This window comes from Symphodus melops, assembly GCF_947650265.1.
Source record: "Symphodus melops genome assembly, chromosome: 10".
NCBI lineage: Eukaryota > Metazoa > Chordata > Actinopteri > Labriformes > Labridae > Symphodus > Symphodus melops.
The window spans coordinates 8406672-8425846 of NC_136700.1; the positions used below are offsets into that span (position 1 = coordinate 8406672).

Sequence of the window (19175 nt, forward strand, 5' to 3'; positions counted from 1 at the left end):
TGATAATAGAATTTGACACTGCAAAGAGAGAAATGGATCTTAAAAAATAGATTGCATGTCGGGGTGTAAGGGATTACAGGATGTTTGTTATCCTTTAATATCTCGCTTTAGGATGTGGGAAAAGAAGCTCCACAACATCTGAATGATTACATAATACAACTACTTTCCTTTCTAAGAATTGTGCTTTTTTTGGTCCATCAAGCACAGTTGATCATCAGTATGTCCTATTTCCTTTTTGGCCCTCGTCTTTCTGACATAGAAATATTTGGCTGCCATGTTGCCTGACAGAGTGCTGATGAATTCCTGGAATGAGTTCCATGAAGTGGCCTGTTTTCCCCGAGTGAGAGCAACTGCTAAATATGCATGGCTGAAAAATAAATGAAGCAGGCTTCTGAGGAGATGTTGATGTTGGTGAGGGACGTACGTATGATTTACTAGTCTGTTTTATTTGGTGGTTTCAAAGTTGATAAAGCAGTCATGGAGACTCAAAAGCTGTCTCGAGGTGTGTATCTGTCTCAGAATGGAAGCTGCTTTGCCCTTGGGGCCACTTTGTTTTATCTCACCTGACTTCAGATGTGTTCAAGTCTGGATTAATCTCTTGATGAGACTATTTAAGGTGGTAAGAGTTGACAGGATTTGGACAGACTTGTCTTTGTTTCCGAGCCAGGTTGACTTATAAGTGATCTTTCCTCTCTGATTTCTCAAAGCAAGCCAGGCTTAATGATTTATGTGTCTCATTGTGAGCAATTCTTAAGATAGTCTGTCAACAACAGCTTTTTATTTACAACATCCTGCAATGAGCATACACGCTTAGCAGCATTTCATCTATTTGTATTTTACTTTATAAACAATCGTCTCAATCTAAGCATTCAGCAACGTATGAACTCAACGATGGAACAACCAACCATATTTAATACATCCATTGTATTTAAGTTTTCAAAAGTAAAAATTTACATAATATCATTAAATTGCTGTTGGCGATGGTTTCCTTTGCATTAAAAGATACTCTCTGAAACCACCCAAAGACAGCAGGCACGCTAACCTGCCTTTTTCCTTCAAAACTGAACTGCAGAATGCACATTTCTCATGTTTCTGTGAAGGTATTTGTGGACTTTGTTTGATATGAGCTTAATTTAACACATTCTGCACTGTTCCTTGTATTACTTTACAAAAATAAGAAATAAATGGCTCGCAGACGGAAGACGCTTGCCATTGTTTAATTAAAAGAGTTAGCAACTGACACATCACCAAAGCCGCAGTATTGCAGAGCTACGCTGACACACCAATGCACCAGTATGTATTGACCACAACAGCGTGGACCACGACAACATAGCTAAGGTGTCAATTTTGATGCAGAATGGATGCTTAACGCTAACCTTAATAACCTTGAAAACAAAAATAATTCCCAGCATACGTTGACCCAAAGACAATCAGCCAATGATACAAAAGAACCAATATAGGAATGCTCTTTTTATGTGGGATAAGGTTTTTCTTAAATCCTAGTGTTTACTTCAGCACAGTAGTCCAAAATGAAGTGAACATCACAGATTGAATACATTTAGAGATTTAGCTATGTTCATGTTTATCAGAGGATGACACCCACTGATTCTTGGCATGCTAAAAATTAAGCTTACTGTACATATGAAAAATAAAAAAAACCCATCATACCAACCGTACATCATCAGGTAAACATTGTGAGCCTATTAGCACACTGACAGTAGCATTAGCAAACACTTTTGTTTGCTACAAGCCGCTAGTTGTTTTCTCCATTAGTGATGATAAAACGCTTTTTATATAAATATTCACTCAAAGACAGAACATGACGCTACTTGAATGAATGTTTTTTTTTTTTTAGCAGTTAGCTTGAACATCTGCTCACACTACTTCTTAACAATATATGGCTGACAGGTAAGAAGAAGAAGTCAGTGAATGTCAATGAAGGGAGGCATGTGGGTGTAAATCCGTCAGACTGAAGTTGACTGTGACAGGAACCTCATTACAAGTTAACTGGAAAATCTCAATAAGGACTGAACATGCTGCTGACAGGATGCTAGATTTTTTTTAAATGAGTTTTAAACATCTGGAATCTTCAGAGGTTATCACCTCTTTTTCTTCTTCTGTTTTCTTTTTTTTTCTCAGTTAAAAGTCCCTGTCTTCTTATTTGTTAAATGTTTTATTGATTTCCACAAACACTTCCAAAGAACAACACTCTGACATTCTCATGTCTCACTCCAAACACAACAGTCGCCTGACGTTATTTATGAGAAGAAAAAAAAAAAAGAAATAAAGTTTTATACAAAGATTTCCATTTACACTCTTTGCTCCCACTGCAGCTTACAGCTGTCAGACATGTAGACACAGTTCAAACAGACCTAAGTTTTCTGACAGTGTCACTGTGAGAGAAGAACTTTAGATCAATTCACACTCACTTCACACCTCACCCATCCTGCTGAGCGTCTACTTTTATTTGAAATGATACAGTTAAAGACATTCACAGGTTTCATTTGAAATTCCCTGAAAGGAAAGTGTTTTGCGGCACATGCTGTTGTACTTTATATGTTTATGCTTTATTTCAAGTAGTGTTAATAGTTTTTTTAAGTCTCATAAGAGTGTCCACAATGTACATGACAAGTGACCATAACTGTTGTCATAAAAACCTCACTGGTTGTCATGGCACTGACATTTATATATGTGCATGTGCTATGGCTTTGGGGATACAACAGCATGGATACTTTGGTTAAAATCTTTTTTTTTTAATCCAATGTGAAACTACTTTCGGGTAAAGTCATGCAAAATGATCCATAGTGTTCGTTTGTCGTTTGTTTGGCTGACTCCGGTCCAGTATCAGCCTCGACCCCAGAGACCCTCAGGTGACACTGTTAGCAAACACTTTAAAAGCAGTCCATTGGGTTTGAACCTGACAGCCTGTGGTCTTTCTTTTCATAAATAGTACTGCAGCTTTACATTTTGTAAACCTTTTCGCTGATGTGAATTAGTTTAATTTCAAAGTAATTTTTTAGTATGTTTTGCCGCTTCATTGTGATTCTTCTTTATTTATGGAGATGCTTCACAGAATTTGTCATTGTTTTCTTAATTGTAGAAACATATCACATTTGTTTCCACAATTAAGAAAAACAGCAACATATTATGCTGTTTGTCAGGCAGTCTTTCAAACTTATTTTCCTAAACCTGATCTTTAACGATATATCCCAAAGACTTTAACAGGCTGCTGTTTCACTAAACTGTTTTCAGCTCTTATTGCAGGATACGATATGATACGAAACGATGCACTTCATTATGCATCGTTATTATCTTCTTGGGGAAATTTGTCCTGGACTGAAAGTGCTGCCAAGCATTCAGCTGCTTTGTCACACAACCACAGAAAAAAAAGCATGTTCTTAATTTCTAAATAAAAGATTGCTGAATTTAATTTGGGTGTTCCGTTCGCTGTCATAAATCATGACTTATGGGACCCTCGATTTCAACACCACTCTTACTATAGATTTGATCATCCCTCGTTTTCCGTCACGTCAAAAAGAAAATCTCCATAACTTTTACGGCAGAAATGAATCTAGGACATTGCATTTAAATAGTATGTGAAAAAGTTGGATTTCCATATTTGTTTTGAGCTGCGGGGTGTTTTCATGAGTCATTTTGTCAGTGTATGTTTTGAATTAATTGGCTACACATAAACATGTAGATCAATGCAACATGTTAGTAACCGTGTACGACCTCCTGCTGTGACAGATTTAAGCCCAATGTGTTATCCGTGATTCACACGTGAATGAAAACCAGTGTAAACCATATGAGGATTTTGTGGTGTAATATGGAGAGACGTTACCAAGAGCAAGATTACAGTGTTGCCCGTTCCAACATTCAAATGTGTTTGTACCGCTCTCATTCTGTCTTATTGATTGTAGGACACCTTTTCCCTTTTTATTTCCGGTACTACAAGACACCGGAACAAACTCTCTTGTGGCTTTAAGCTCGCCTCATGCACCCTGAATCAGCTCATGTGATATTCCTCGTCTTCCTTTGCCCCTGGATTATGAATAAAATAATCATTGTTTGCTCAATGAAATTTCTACCCCACTTCCCTCTGCTGATGATTATCTTGTTTAAAGTATATCAGCTGGAAAATATACTGTGTAATTTGAATGCCAATGAATCCACCAAATGTGTTTGGGGAGAGACATAATATTGTGAGCGCTTATTGCTTTTTTATCTTTGGAAATGCCTTCGCGGTTTTTCCATTCAGACGCTCAAGATGGAATGAAATGTGCAATTAGAACAATCCTCGCACCTGTGAATATGACCTTTATAGTGCAAAAATAGACTTTGACAGTTTGCTTGTCTGTTCATTGTTTTCAGATAAACAGAAGGCTGTGTTTGTGTGTGAATTGCTATATCACATGAGGACGGTAGCTGCTCCGCCTGCCTCTACTTCGGCGTCAGCCTGTAGCTCCCTGTGCTCTCTCCGGGGTCCTAATGAAGATGGCCAAGCGAGGGTTCGTCACCTCTCTCCTCAGAGATCACAAAAGCTTTCGCTGGCCGTTATGCTGCTCAAGGACTCTTATTTGTAAACACATATAGCTCTGCTGTGTATGTGTTTGAGGGGGGATGGGCTGTAGTTCTAAGTGGGTGGCCGGGGGTCAGCGGATGTGTGAATTGAACGACTGTCAGGTTTCAGACACCGGCCTCTCTTGCTAATGCCCGACCATCTGGCTGTAATGCAGGAGGAAGTCTTTTCAAACAGTTGTATGGAATTTTCCAAGCAGGTTTTGTATCAAAGATAGATCAAAGAGAGAGCGAAACACACAATAATCTGTGAACACTCTCTAAATGTAAGTGCTTTTTTTTTTTTATCCCCCATGAGCCCACCCGGCCATTAACGACCAGCCGTTAAAATGCTCAGCAAAACGCTTCGGCAAGCCTCTCATTCCCATCAGCAATGTTTGGACTGATTCCTCCCCCCTGAAGGATAATTGAGTTGTATTAATATTCAATTGTGCTAACTTGAAGTCTATCTACTTTCTGCATGATCAGCCTTATAAGTAGCGCTCTTTGTTGGAGTTGAAATGAATAATCTATCCCGGGTTGTTCTGGCTTGGATTTCAGGAGTGAGTTAGACAGATGGTTATAGCCGAGGTTTCAAAGTGATGGAGTAAAACTAACTGCCTTCGCCAACTCAAACTCTTTCATTCGAGAGAGTTGCACTTAACGAAAGCAGCCCCCTTGTTGCCTAGATGAAAGTGCACAACAAAGCGAATCTGCTGACTGTCGCTACTCAGCACATCGGCCTGCTTTCTGTGCCGTGCCGAGCCGAGCCGAGCAGCTTTCTGCACTCGACTGCTTCTTCCTGCAGGCTGCTGGAACCGCACAGTCCTGTGAGGTAAATGGATGAATGAGGGGCTTTATGGAGATGAGGAAGTGTAATGGTACTCTCTCCTCAATCCCGGCGTCTGGAACAGTGGCTCTCTGTGTCTTTTATCAGAGACATGAAAGGAGGACAATAAGCCTCTCTGCTATCAACAATATGGTGTCATTTGAAGCAGATTATCCCTCTGTTGAAGTAGACAAAAATAAAAGACCAGGAGACAATGGGTAGAGTTTGGAGCCAAGGTTTCTCCTCCCATGAGGAAATCCTTCTTTCTGCTTTGTATTATTTCAACAAATCTCATCTGCCAAAGTGCCCACTCATTGTTATGCATGGGCACTTTTTCACACTTATTTCTTTTTACAAATGCCAATTTTCAAGTTTTCTAAGGGCGCCAGAGAATTTAAGTAACTTAACTTCTCTCATTTGTCCTCATTGGTAATGAGCTTTAATGGGAATGGGTTATGTTCTTCCTCTGCCCACTGAATGTTGCTCTGCTCAAAAGTAATATAAACAGAGTAATGTAGGGCAGATAGAAAAATAAAATTAAGCTCCATAATTAGCAGAGCCATGGGACACACCTTCTTTCTCATGTGTGTTTTTGGTCCTACTGGTTGCTGTCCTAAGGTGCACCTGTCAGCTTGTTCAATCACGATTTCAAACTCTTGTAAAAAATGGATCTGGTTTACCATTTTCAAATTATGTTTTATTCATTGAAGTCTTGTAGCGATATAATATTAATCATAAAATCGCGATAAATTAATTCAAATTTGTCAAGGTTTACATCGGTACTCTGAGAAAAGTATTGCAATAATACTGTGAGCGTCAGCTGCAGAGCAAGATTTTGAAATTGAGGACGCACCATCTTTTAAATTGGAGGTGTTGAAAAATGTTAACTTCCCGAGACAGAAAATGATAGAGTTGAAAAGATAGCCGACGAGACAAAAACTGTGCAAATATTGCAAAACTGGGAACTAGACAAATAGCACAACGAATGTGGTGCAGCTTTAAATCGACAAAATGAGAAACTCCAATCACCTGCCCTTGTTGAGAGAAACATTAAAAGGTATAAACCACACTGACAAACAGTTTTGCAGACATTAAAGGAATCTTTTTCCGTCATAATTTGTCTACAGTCTCGTTTTGTAAAATAAATTGTGAGAGAATTGTTTTGTGTACCCAGTATCGTGAATGGTATCGTAACGTTGAGTAAATCGTTGCATTGCTAATGTCTTGTGAAATCTCGGCAGATCACATCCTTTATATTCAAGATTAGCAATTTCATGTTTGTATTAAACAGTTTTGTTTGGTGGATGAATTAAATAAATAATGAAAATGGGTGGAACGTAGAGACCAAAGCTGTCGTCATATCAGGGCGTGAGGATGATTTCTTCATTTTGGCTGACTGCGATGTATTCAACCCTTCGGATGGACATTTTCATTTGTGATTAAGAATGTAGATATGAAGTACTGTACCTCCTGGCTAGCTTGGTTTGGTAGTGCACACTGAATGTTGAGGTGAAATGAAGCAAGTTTACTTCTGGGCCTTGTAGCCACAGTAATCCTTTCCTTATTCATTCATGGGGAAAGGTCAGATGGTTGAGTTTAAGTAGGAGGGAGAGAGTCCATGCTGAAGGTGGTTGAAGTAGATCATGCTGTTTTAGAAAGTGAGAGTTTGGTCTAACTAATTTAAGTTTGGTTACATGTACAACACAGCTTCACCACTCTTCTGTTATGTAGTTTAATTGAAGCAAATCTAAATCAAAAACAGTCTTTCTAAATGTAAGAAGTAGTTTTGATCCCTAACCACTCGCCTTCTATTTTACTGTGTAACATGTATTTATTATTGTTATAACCATGAAAGCTAAGGCCTGAGGGCCTATACATGATTATACACCTTTTGGCCAACTAGCTGGTGTTGTTGGCCTCATCTGACACATTCTCATGGTAATGAAAACAACTTCAGTTCAGCCTTTTAATGGTGACATAAAATTGAAGAAGGAAGATTGTTTTGTCCCATTTCCACTTGACCATCTCTTTATCACTGGACCAGAATTGATCCTTATCAATCATTTGTTAATTTGACCTGAAGTCATATACTTACATTTAACTTTTCCCCACCTGCGGAGGCAGAAAATGTTAACTTAAGTGTCCTATGCATGCGCAACCTGCCAGCCTGTGTGAAACGATGCCTGCTGCCTCCCATCCAGATGTAATAAGGCAAAGTCGACAAGGACAGAAGCATAACAAACAATAGATTTTTGTTCTCAGCGCAAATTCGACTTAATTTCAGTCGTTAGTCTTTTGTTCAGTTTTTACTGAACAGAAAAGTCCAGTTGGCAAAGCCAAAGACAATGGGCTGCATCGTGTGGAGGTCAAACACCCGAGAATAACAGTCCCAAAGTATGGCATGTTTTATACAAAGTTTAATGACTGTAATATTAACGCAAGGACATCTTGGCCCACAGCTGAACAGCATGATTCAACACCCCTCTAGTTTGAAACATTTATAGCAGATTGCACTTCTCCCACACACCGCCCATAAACTAATCTGTGCCTTTAAATTGACCACCGCATCAAATCAAAGTAAACTCCAAGGCTTCAGGTTGAAAAGTGAACTTTAATCTCGCCTTCTTATGAATTCCAGCACAGCACACCGCCCTGCACACAGGTTTACACTGTGTTCTGTTTTCCTTTGGGTCAAATGTAAAGTTCAGCCATCTATCACGGCCCTCTTCTTCCTCCCTAAAATCATCTGAAGAGAGGCTGTTAGCAGCTCGTCCATCACCGCTCTGAAACAAGCCTCAGGCTTTAAAAGGTGTTACTCCTTCACTGTCCAAATTGAGACTGAATGCTGTAGAGTGGCACAGTTTAGCACTTTACACCATTACTTATCCTGCTGCTAGTCTTTCTAGCTTGAAACACAGAAACATGATAGAAGAGAGTGTGGAGAGGAAGGTTTTACATTTTGTATTATCTTTCTCCGGGCTGGATTTTGGCTGCTGCTCCCTTGTTGATAGACGCTTTTGTTTGAAGGCAGACAAACAGTGATGAATCAAACCACAAGTGCACAACAATGTATCACATCAGTCCATTTACAATCTGTCTCTGTTTCTGACATTATTAGGATTTTGTGAAAAAACAATTTATTCAGTAACAGACACTGTTGCATTATCATATTTTTAATTCGGCATCATGTGAGTGATATATATTTTGTTGGCATTCCAGACTCCACTTCTAAAAGTGTGTCAGCCATTAACAAGTTGTATAGTTTAAATATGCTTCCTTTATGCAACTTAAAAAAGCTGAACTTATTCAGCTCTGTCAATCACTCATCATTTGTTTTACACCAAATGATAACAAATGTTACCTATTAGGCCTGTCACACTATTTCCAGGAGGAGCTGTATTTGTGACTCCAAACAGTTGTCCAGGCCTTCTACCACCAAACCTACAATGGGGTGCATCATCTTTTAACAAAACTCTTGAACAAGAGAAGTGCGGAGACAAACCACCGTGCTTGATTAGTGGAAAAACAAATATTATATCATGGACAACAGCGACCCATAGGTAAACTTTTTTCTTGCACTAAAAAAAATGGAATGTTTTGCATACATGCACTAGTTTTGTTTGCCCAAATCATTCAATGCCAGAAATTCCCAATGTGTGATCATTATAGTGTCATTGCTGATATATAGCTCTTACAACAGTAAACACTAAATCAATTCAACATTAAGTAGTGCGATATATAGAAAGTGCAGATACTGACACATGAGCATCCTTTAGCTACAGCCGTCTTTGTCATATCTGTCCAAATTCATTCATTAATTTCTGATAAATTTCCATAAATTCATCTTTATTCATAAAGTTTTTAATGCGCAATACCAATAATTACAAGGTAGTGTATTACCTCAGCCAACAGCCTTGATATGGATTACAATGGCTGCAACATGAAGGACAGCAATGCCTGACAACAGAATGTTGACCAAAAAAAGACCGCTTTTTGTCACTGAAAGACTCCGATTGTAATTGACAGTGTCTACTCTAATTTTAGAAAGGGCCCCAGCAGAGATAAATGTTTTTTGTTGTAGACGAAGATCCTTTTTGCTTAACACAACAGTCAGGCCCCAAAGAGAGGGAAGGGGATGCTGCAAACACGAGTCAGAGATACAGAGAGGAGGAGGGAATCCTTCATAAAATACTTTAAAGAATAGTCTTAGCATAGGGACAAATATGCACCACTTGTACAGCTGCTGGAAGTGGTTCACGGGACCGATTCTAAATTCAGATCCATTCTGGCTTTCTTTTACTAATCTGTTGATAAAGCCCCCCCCCCCCCCCCATAAGAAAAAAAAAACAATAAGAAAAAAACAGACTAAGGTTTGAATTTTTCCTCTTGGCTTGAAGTGATAAAAGGCGGCGATGTTTGGGGAATGATTACAATCAAACTTCGAGGTTTTGGTTGCTGTCATGGGGATATGCGAGTGGGGGAAAAGACTTTCGTGTGCATAAACTAGATAAAAAAAAAAAAAAGAGGAAGATATATATATATAAAAAGGAGAAGACAGCTAAGAACATATCATTGGGATCAAGCCAGATGCTTCAGGTCTCCATAGAACCCCCCCCCCACACACACACACACACACACAAACAAACACTACACACTTTTCTCTATTTTCCCTCCATTTCTTTATTTATTTTTATGTCAGCAGTTCCAGAATAACTTAATTAAAGCCGAGGCAGGCTAGCATGCTGTGTGAGATGACAGGAGGCCTGAGATGATTTGTGATGGATTACTGCATTTTATCTTCCCTTTATTTACCCTGTAGAAACGCACTGAAGCCTGTTATAATGCCAAATGAATGTGTGATAAACACTGTTTTTGTGTTTGCTCAAGACGATTTAACAAACAAGTCTTTGCAAATATGAATGAGACTTTCTTCCCCCCCACACACTCTTTACTTTATCCATAATCCATGTTTTTTGTTTTGATCTGGTGTCCTGCTGTCGCTGCAGATAAAAGTGGCAGCAGCAGTAGCAGCAGCAGTGGGTACCTGTAAAAAAAAAAAAAGGAAAAAACTGTGATAAACAGGACCCTTAATTGGACATCATGGGGGGAGTAGAAGCCCATCAACTTTACTTGAACTGATTAACTGGCAAAGTTTGTTATTCTGTTTATGTAACGTCCCTGTATTGCCACCAACACAAGGTCACGGAGATATCTGGAAACACAAATTAGCATCAGAGATAAATTCAAAGTTGGGCACGATTTAATGCTTGAAGGCTTTTAAAAAAAAAAGCAGAATAACTGTATACATCTTAAAGCTTCAAGGTTAGGCAGGTCCTCCAGGCAGTAAAATTAGATTTTTTTTCCCCCCCCTCCACCTACACATCTTTTAAAAATCCAAAATATAGACCTAGTTTCAGTCTCTCTGTCATGAAAAAAACTTTTAACTTCGACTGATATCAAACACAGAGTGAGCTGTCACTCGCTGTCAATCAATCTACAGTATCAAGAGCTCTGTCAGTCAGAGCTGAGAAGTTTTTATTTGCTATTTCAGGGCTAAACTATTGAACACGTCTTGGGTTTTTTCGGTGATTGAAGCTTCAAAATGAAGTTTAGAGTGGATGCACTCTAGTTGCCTCTTATTGTGTGATTGTCGCCCCGAGTCAGAATAACACTCCCAGTGACGAGTCGAGAGTTACTTTCTCTTTAATGGCTGCTGAGCTCTGTGGCAGTCGAGGTGAGGCTCTCAGCAGGCCTGGAGTTCGATAATCTGAACCTATGAGGGGCACTGGGACAGTTAACTGGGGTGGACGTCTGCTCCAAAACATTGTTTTTCTTCTCTGTAATGTAGTATACAGAGCTGCCACAGCCTCAGAATTGCACTTAAGACAGTGTTCTGGGCTTTGGCTCTGTGGTTTTCTCCTCCTGCTAATGGACTGTCCTCGGCCAGGGGTGCTATCCATCACATGCACTACCTGAAGTCTGCAGCCTCTATAAAGATTAGGACTGTTAAGAGAAGATGGATTGCCCCTGTCTCCGCCGAGTATCATCCCCAAATGCCTAAATTAAATCTAGAAATCCTCATGGGGAGTTCAGATTAGCCTCGTAATAGCAGACGCGAGGAACGGGCTAGCCCCAACCAGGCCATCATTACACTGTCATATCCTGAAATATTTATGAAAATTGTGAACATTCCCTTAAAGACCGCTTTAAGGTTAGACGAAGAGGATGTTAGAAGTCTCACCTTAGTTACATTCCCAGTGTGGATCCTTAGATCCGTTCTCATTGGTGGAGAGAAGCAGAGAGAGAGGACGAGCTAAGTGGCTCTTTTCTTGTCCTCTCTCTCTCTCTCTCTCTCTCTCTCTCTCTCCCCCTTCTGTCTGTCTTTCTTTCTCTTTTAGCCTCAGGGAATTAGTCAAAGAGCGAAACAATCGTTAAAGAAGTCCATATTAGATTGACCTTTGTTTCTCAGCTTACACCTCTTTTGGTCTTTTAAAAGGTTTGTTGGTCCGGTGGCCTTTTAAATCCAGTGGTTATGGATTTGTTTCCTCTCATTGAGATGGCTGACTGAGGTGGCAAGTTTTAATTCGCCCTTTCAAAAAAAAAAAAAAGATACTCCACCTGGTTTCATAGACTCAAAGCTTCCTCAGCCTTGTAGCACTATTCACACGAGTTCATGAGCGTGGTTTCACCTGTTGACATTGATAGGCTTTTTTTTCTTAAATAGACTTTAGAATGAATGAAGACAGACATTAATGAATAAACTGTCATTAAATGTTTTGGGGAGAATTTTAATATCCTATTCCAAATTGACATGTAAGCTTTGTCAAGGTTCAAATTGCGGGATATTAATGATATGAGTGTCTTGTAAATTTTTGTGGAGGCTTTTTTACTTGATGGTTGAGAAAACATTACAAGAGTCTAATGTGCTTATCTGCACAAATATAAGTACAAGCAGAGGATAGCTGCTTGATTTCCTTTTGTCCTCGTATTTTTTCTGTAATGTAATTATCTGATACTAAACTGAAACATTTCCAGATGAGACATGTTCCCACATCTTTCTGTCTGTTTGAAGGTTTTTTTTTTTTTTTGAGAACACTTTGGCTATGGATGAACAGGTATACTTTTCAATACTGGTTGAATAAAGAACTCCATATTGGCTGTGGGCCAGCTGGTAGAGTAGGTCATCTCTTAACCGTAAGGTTGGGGTTTGATCCGGGAACGAAAAACAACAAGGCTTCAACTAATTACAATTATTGATCACTTTGCTGTTTGCTTTATTAAATTATAATCATCTATGAAATATTTGTTTTGTCTCAAAAAACTTCTAAAGCAGAGACGCCAGTAGTTTAGTGGTATGTGCGCACTCCTCATGTGTCGAGCCTCCAAACAGGCGGTTTGAATCTGACCTGTGGCTCAATTTCCCACAGGTTCGCTCGCTCTCTCTACTGTTTTCTGACTCTGTCTACTGATATACACAAAGATGAGTGGAACAAAAATGTCCCCTGAGGAGCCAGAACTATAAAACATATTGGGTGTTACAATTAATTGATTAGTTCTAGTAATTTTTCAGAAATCTTTTTGAAACGTCAAGATCTTCTGGTTTCCTTTCTACTTTCAGTAAACTCATTACCCTTTTTTAAAGACACAAAAAAAATCTAAAGATGGCATCTTGGGATTTTAGAAACACAAAATTATCATGTTATCATGTTGCTAATAAAGACAATAGAATAACAAAGAGGACACTTAGAGTTTTACATAAGAAGACACTGCTTCAACCTTAACAAATTCATTGTTAAAAAAATCTCAACAGACCCTTTTCTTCTAAAATAAGATCAAATATCCTCCAGTAGAGTTTCTTAAAAGCATCTCAATATATTGAAACAAAGCTTTTATATAGAGCAGTCACAGTGCAGTGATTTACTTCCCATTTATGTGATTTTTTTTTTAGTCAATAGAACTCAGTCAGGTCACTTTTGTGCATGCGGATGGTCTGCTGTTATTGAATAAAATGTCTGATAGTAAAATCGGCTGGACACTGTGGTCATTTCATACCCCTCTGCTTTCTGTAAAACCTATTATGTACACCCAAAAAAGACAACACAGGGCTCCTTCACCATGTTTCTGTGATTATTATTTCCACCGTCGGCGTGTTGGAAAGTCTGTCTCCTGTCAAATACTGTACTCCAGCTCTTGTTCCCACCTAGCCCACGGGAGAGTGTCTGCCAGTCATTTTCACTCTGAAGTGTAATGAACTGCCACCAATCTTCCCTGCACAGTCTCTGCTCTTTCATTCAAATCTATCATCAAGAATCTCACACTGCTACTGCAGTCTTAAGTGTCTCTCTGCCTCGTATGTCAATGCAGCATGAAAGTTTTTTTGTCATACATTTTTCCCTCTTCCTCTCCTCCAGCTAGCATTGTAAAGCCCTCCGTGTATCATGTCTTGAGTACTGAAAGTGAAGGAAAAAGCAGCATTTCTCATTTCCTCCAACTGTTTCGGATGTGAATCACATTAACGCAGTGACAGGGAGAATGCATCTGCCATAAAAAAAAAATCCCCCTTTGCCCAAATGAGAGATGTGTCTGCTCAATAACTGCAGGTGCTGAAAGGAGCTGAATGATGCAATGAGAATATTAAAAAATGACTCTCTCGGGCCACCCTCACTTCTGCATTCACAGTTCATTCTCTTTCTTTACACATCACATCTGTGTCCACTTTGTTTATTAAAAATAGCTCTAAAATAACTGCTAAACTGAACACTCTTTGTCTTGTTTTGTCCTTTGAACTAATTAAAACTATTGTCTGAATTTGTTTATATTCCAAACCTCATAGAGAAAGGGTTGCCTATCACTACACATGTTTTGTAAAAGGGTAGTAAATATAAGCTGAAGCTTCAGTCCTCAATTTTTGATGAATATTTTTTGGATTTCTTTTTGACTTAATCCCACAGCGTATTTTATTTTGAAATGTATTTATAATTTCTATGTGTTTTTGAGAGGGTTAGGGTTAAAAAATGACACAACTTAGTTGTAGCACTTACATTTTCCATGCTAGAACCTTTAACCTCGAGAAGAAGATCTACTTCAAAGTACCAAAAGTGCATGTACATTTTACAGTACATTGAAATGCCACAAAAGCTACTTGTAGCTCACAAGAGGTTTTCTAACATTTGTCCCACCTCTGACAGGAAAAAAAAAATCCTATCACAATAACAATCGATGTTTATTGCCAGGCAGATTTACTCATCCAAAGATCTTAAGGTTTTTGGAGTATAAAAAAAATAATTAGAAAATTATAACAGAATAAAACATTACACCTTTTTTGGTATGACAAGTAAATGATAGTTTATGTGGTGACACTTGTGTTGGCAGTCAGACTTCAGAGTGGGCCCCGGCCACCTCAGGCCACCCCATGGATACACTCCTGCATTGATGCATGGGGAACTTGCTGCTTTATTTCCCGTTGTGCATCATGTCTGAAGGCGTTCTGGGGACAGTGTTGAGCAGCTCCAGCAGACCTGGGCAGTGCCAGTTGTGGGTATAGACAGCCAAGAAGTGTCAGGGGAGCAGACTGTTATTATCTGCGATGAAAATCCATGCTATCCTGACGGCTACAATTAGTGTCAGCTGGGGTATTGAGTCTTTAAAAAGGACTCCTGGCCTTTTGGCTCCCAGCCTGTCTGGCTATAGATGTCTCTAATGAGTCATTAGCCGCATGGCCTCTCCTCTCATGAGTCCACCCCATAATGGCACACCTTTCATCTATTTTACAGAGAGGATGTCGTTGGTCATTAGTACAGCTCTGAAGTCCTATTACCTTTACGTCAATGATGAATGAATAGAATGCGGCTGCCAAGAACAATATCTCTTCGTATCCCTGTGTGTCAGCCGTGACTCTTTTTTAATTCAATTTCTCCTCCAGCATTTGGTGTAATTGATAATTGATGTGCTCTAACTCCATAGTCAGAAGATCTTGAATTTTTTAACTGAAACCACAGGACGACTTGTCGCTGCAGTGCGTTAACTGGAGGTGCATTTCGCTGTGTTCAGCAGCAGCGACAGAATTGCTGTTACTGATGAGGACTTGACACTGATGTGATCCACAGGGAGCCTCAGCTCTCGGGAAGAAAACTTCCAAAATAATAAAGCCGCTCCGGTGGTTTAAAATGCTGCACAACTCCCAAACTTGCCCATGCCACTCAGTATGGCTCCTTGCCCCCGTCTCTGAGAAATTATGCAGTTTTGGATTGCTTCTTTTCTCCCCACGTCTTTGTTTTTGACACACGAGGAAACTGTAAGCATTTATGCAGGCAGATTGGTAACCCTTTACAAGCTTGTAGTCTTCAGTTGAAAACTGAAAGCAGTATCGATAGTGTCCAGAGGCCTGTTTTGCATAACACCGCCTAAGGAAAAATCCAAACAAGCACTTTTTACTTGCTACATCACATGAATGCAGAGTGTCAGTTATTCCTGGGACTCCAGATCTGCTCACATGACTCACTTCAGCTCACATTGTGTTCATTAAAAATCCTAACTTTAACGGCTCATGCAGCACCTTTCTTGAAGTCAGGTGTTTGGGAGCAAAAGGTCTGGGAAGAGAAAATCCCCCCTCACACTATCCTTTTAAATAAACCTATAAGCCTTTAGACTTAATCTTAGTATTCTTTTCCCAATAATTAAAATAATAAGTAAAATTGTATCTTTAAATACCCCATATATATAATAAAGCTGGAGGCGTCACCCAGAGTGTTGAAGTAATTGCTTTAGGCTTTGGGTTAATTATTTAATCAGCTGACTCATTGTTAGTCAATGTTCATAGCTGACAAACTTGATTGAATTGTCGTTCAGTGTTTTGCATAAATTATCAAGAGATGAACTGGCACGACAACCACTGACCATCTCAAGACATCAGTAAAAGTCAATATTTATATAATGGCCTAAATTTACCGAGAATAAGTTGTTGTGCTGTTTTTGATGGACAGTCTATATAATGTCTATAGTGTCAGTTCATTTATTTAAATGAAACAAAATAGTAAGAGATTCAATGTGAGTCAAAGTATTATTATTATTTAGTAATACCAGCTCGTCATTATTATTGACTGTAATAAAACCAACTTCTGATATTTTAACTATGATTGATCTTGTACCTCAAAGCACATGATACACTTTTTTATGCGTTTGAGAGAGAGAGAGAGAGAGAGAGAGAGAGAGAGAGAGAGAGAGAGAGAGAGAGAGAGAGAGAGAGAGAGATGAGAGAGAGAGAGAGAGAGAGAGAGAGAGAGAGAGAGAGAGATGAGAGAGAGAGAGAGGAGAGAGAGAGAGGAGAGAGAGAGAGAGAGAGAGAGAGAGAGAGAGATGAGAGAGAGAGAGGAGAGAGAGAGAGAGAGAGAGAGAGAGAGAGAGAGATGCTAGGAAGGAGCCACAGGTAGTATTTTAAACCCTGCCTTACAGCTTGGAGGACATACATGGGGCGCTTGCACTAATCACAAGGGCTACCAGTGCCCCCACATGGTAAACTCAGTAAATTCAAACACTAACAATGATAATACTGTATAAATAGATACAAAAGGTCATTTAAAATACATTTAGAAAGTAATTAGACGTACTTCTTATAACTGATTTGCAGCATTTTTAACATTAAGGAATGATGACTATGACTACATATAGAACACATCGCTATGACCAATATATGTCGGCCCAGTATGTTTGTAATACATCCTGCAGATAATATCTCTCTATCTGTTTCTTGTCTAACTTTGTAGAAGTGGTGACCTTGGTGGCAGCTCAGCTCCATGTTGCAGATTCATGGCTCAGAGCTTTTTGTGAAGCTGAAAACAATCATTGCAGTTAACCCTGCCCAAGGCTGGAAAATTATAGTCTGTCCTTTTTGCTTGCTTCATCAAGGCCAAAGAACAACAGTGAGTGAGCTGCTCTCTCAAGTGATGTCAACAGTAAAACCATGGCTTGAAGCACTGGAATGGACACTGATGCACAGATAACACAAATGGACAGTAAGGTCTTCTTCACCGGATAGATATGTGATTAGTAAATATGACAATCTGCCTCGTTGTGTAGATGGTTTGTGTCTCTTCAGGTTTTCCAGAAAGCCTGTGCTTATTCTGTTAAAGGGCCAGTTTTTGTCTTTCACCGAGGGATACCCACTCAGGTGGACAACCTTGAACTCCTCCTAACCATTGACCCAGCGATGCGTTCGGACTGGTTATCAGTATCAGTCTAGACAGTGTGCGTTGGCCTCTTGTCTCTCAGGCTTTGTGTGGGCCGGGAGACAAGAGGCCGGTCTCCGGGAGTCGATCTTTGTCCTGCTCTATCGGCTGTCACAGCTCGGCCAATTTAAAAAAGGAAAAAGGACTCTGAAGCACCTGGGGTCCACTGTTAAGAATAAAAGTTGACTTGCCTATCAGCAGACCAGGTATGAGGCAGACTTGACCCTGCTCCCACTAAGAGTCCAAAGCTATCAATGATGTTTTACTATTATTTCCTTCACACAGTTTGTAACCTGCTGTGTACCTGTTAATTCTGTATGTTGAACTTAAGTTACACCCTCTCATTCAGCATGAGTTAGCAGCTTTTAAAAAGATAGTACACAGCTTGTAACCAGTAGTGGAAAATAAATCAGTACAGTACAGTACTGGAAATGATGGGGCATGCTTTGTTTTAATAGTTCCGTTGTTTAATATTTTACACTTCCATTCCACTGCATCCATCTAATGACTTTAAAATATACACATAATCACCTTGTTATACGGTTTAAGTAAAATAAATGAAGAATTAACCAAAAAAAAAAAGAAACGCAGTACACAGTATAAAGCACTTCATCGATATCTACACCTGACCAACATAAATGAAACAAGACTGAAACATTAAAACATATTTAATACGTTGGTTTTCTATTCACCAACTAAAAGCTGGAAAACAATGCAATTTTTAGATGTTTACAATAAATATTGGCTTAAATGATCCAGAAACAGAAATTCATAAGCTACCCCTATTTATAAACTGAAACATTAGTGTTATGTGCATTAAAGATAGGGAAGGTAATTTTCTCCACATACACTTTTTAATACGTTGATTGAAATTGTCTTTTGGTCCTGACAGTAATTAATTATTAATTTACTCAGAAAAAGAAACAGTTGTAAACTTCTAACAACTTCGACCAACGTCGGCACTTGACAACATTTTATAAACCAATCAAGCATCTTTACCCCATGAGCTGAAATCTGCTTCTGCACCAATGCCAGGGCATGTAAGGGAGGGGCGTGGCTTTTTAGGGAGCACAGAGAGGGGGAGGAGGTGGGTGAAGATGGAGAACAGAGAGGATGCTACTTTTAAAATCATGCTATTTTTTCGAAAATGACCTACCCTGTCTTCAATATATCAAACAAAAACAATCTAATGTAATATAGTTTGTCATACTTTAACTTGAATGAATGACGTTTACTAGAAGATGAAGCTAATTGTTAGCACATGTTAGCATATTTTAACCTGGAAAATCTCTGTGATGCTACTAGCTGGCAATAGGATGTCATATAACAATGTTAAAGTTTATTACAATTGTATGAAGTGTTTATTATGCCGCACACATATATAGTTCAATATTAAATGTCGATACTCCTAATAGCTTGCAACTAAATGTATTGTCATTCTACACACTCAGAAATGCTTAACACATCTTAAGTAAAAGGGCTCTCTTTTGTTTATAGCTGGAGTAATTTAAGGCTTCAGACTGTTTCACATCCATTGTTGTCACTTAAGAATAAAAACCACATGT

The 19175-nt window shown here is 39.1% G+C and overlaps 1 protein-coding gene across 2 annotated transcripts in view; it reads left to right on the top strand.

Moving 5' to 3' along the window:
- The window catches only part of cadm1b (cell adhesion molecule 1b), a 151082-nt gene that overhangs the window by 29450 nt on the left and 102457 nt on the right, over positions 1 to 19175 (top strand). The window lies entirely within an intron of this gene.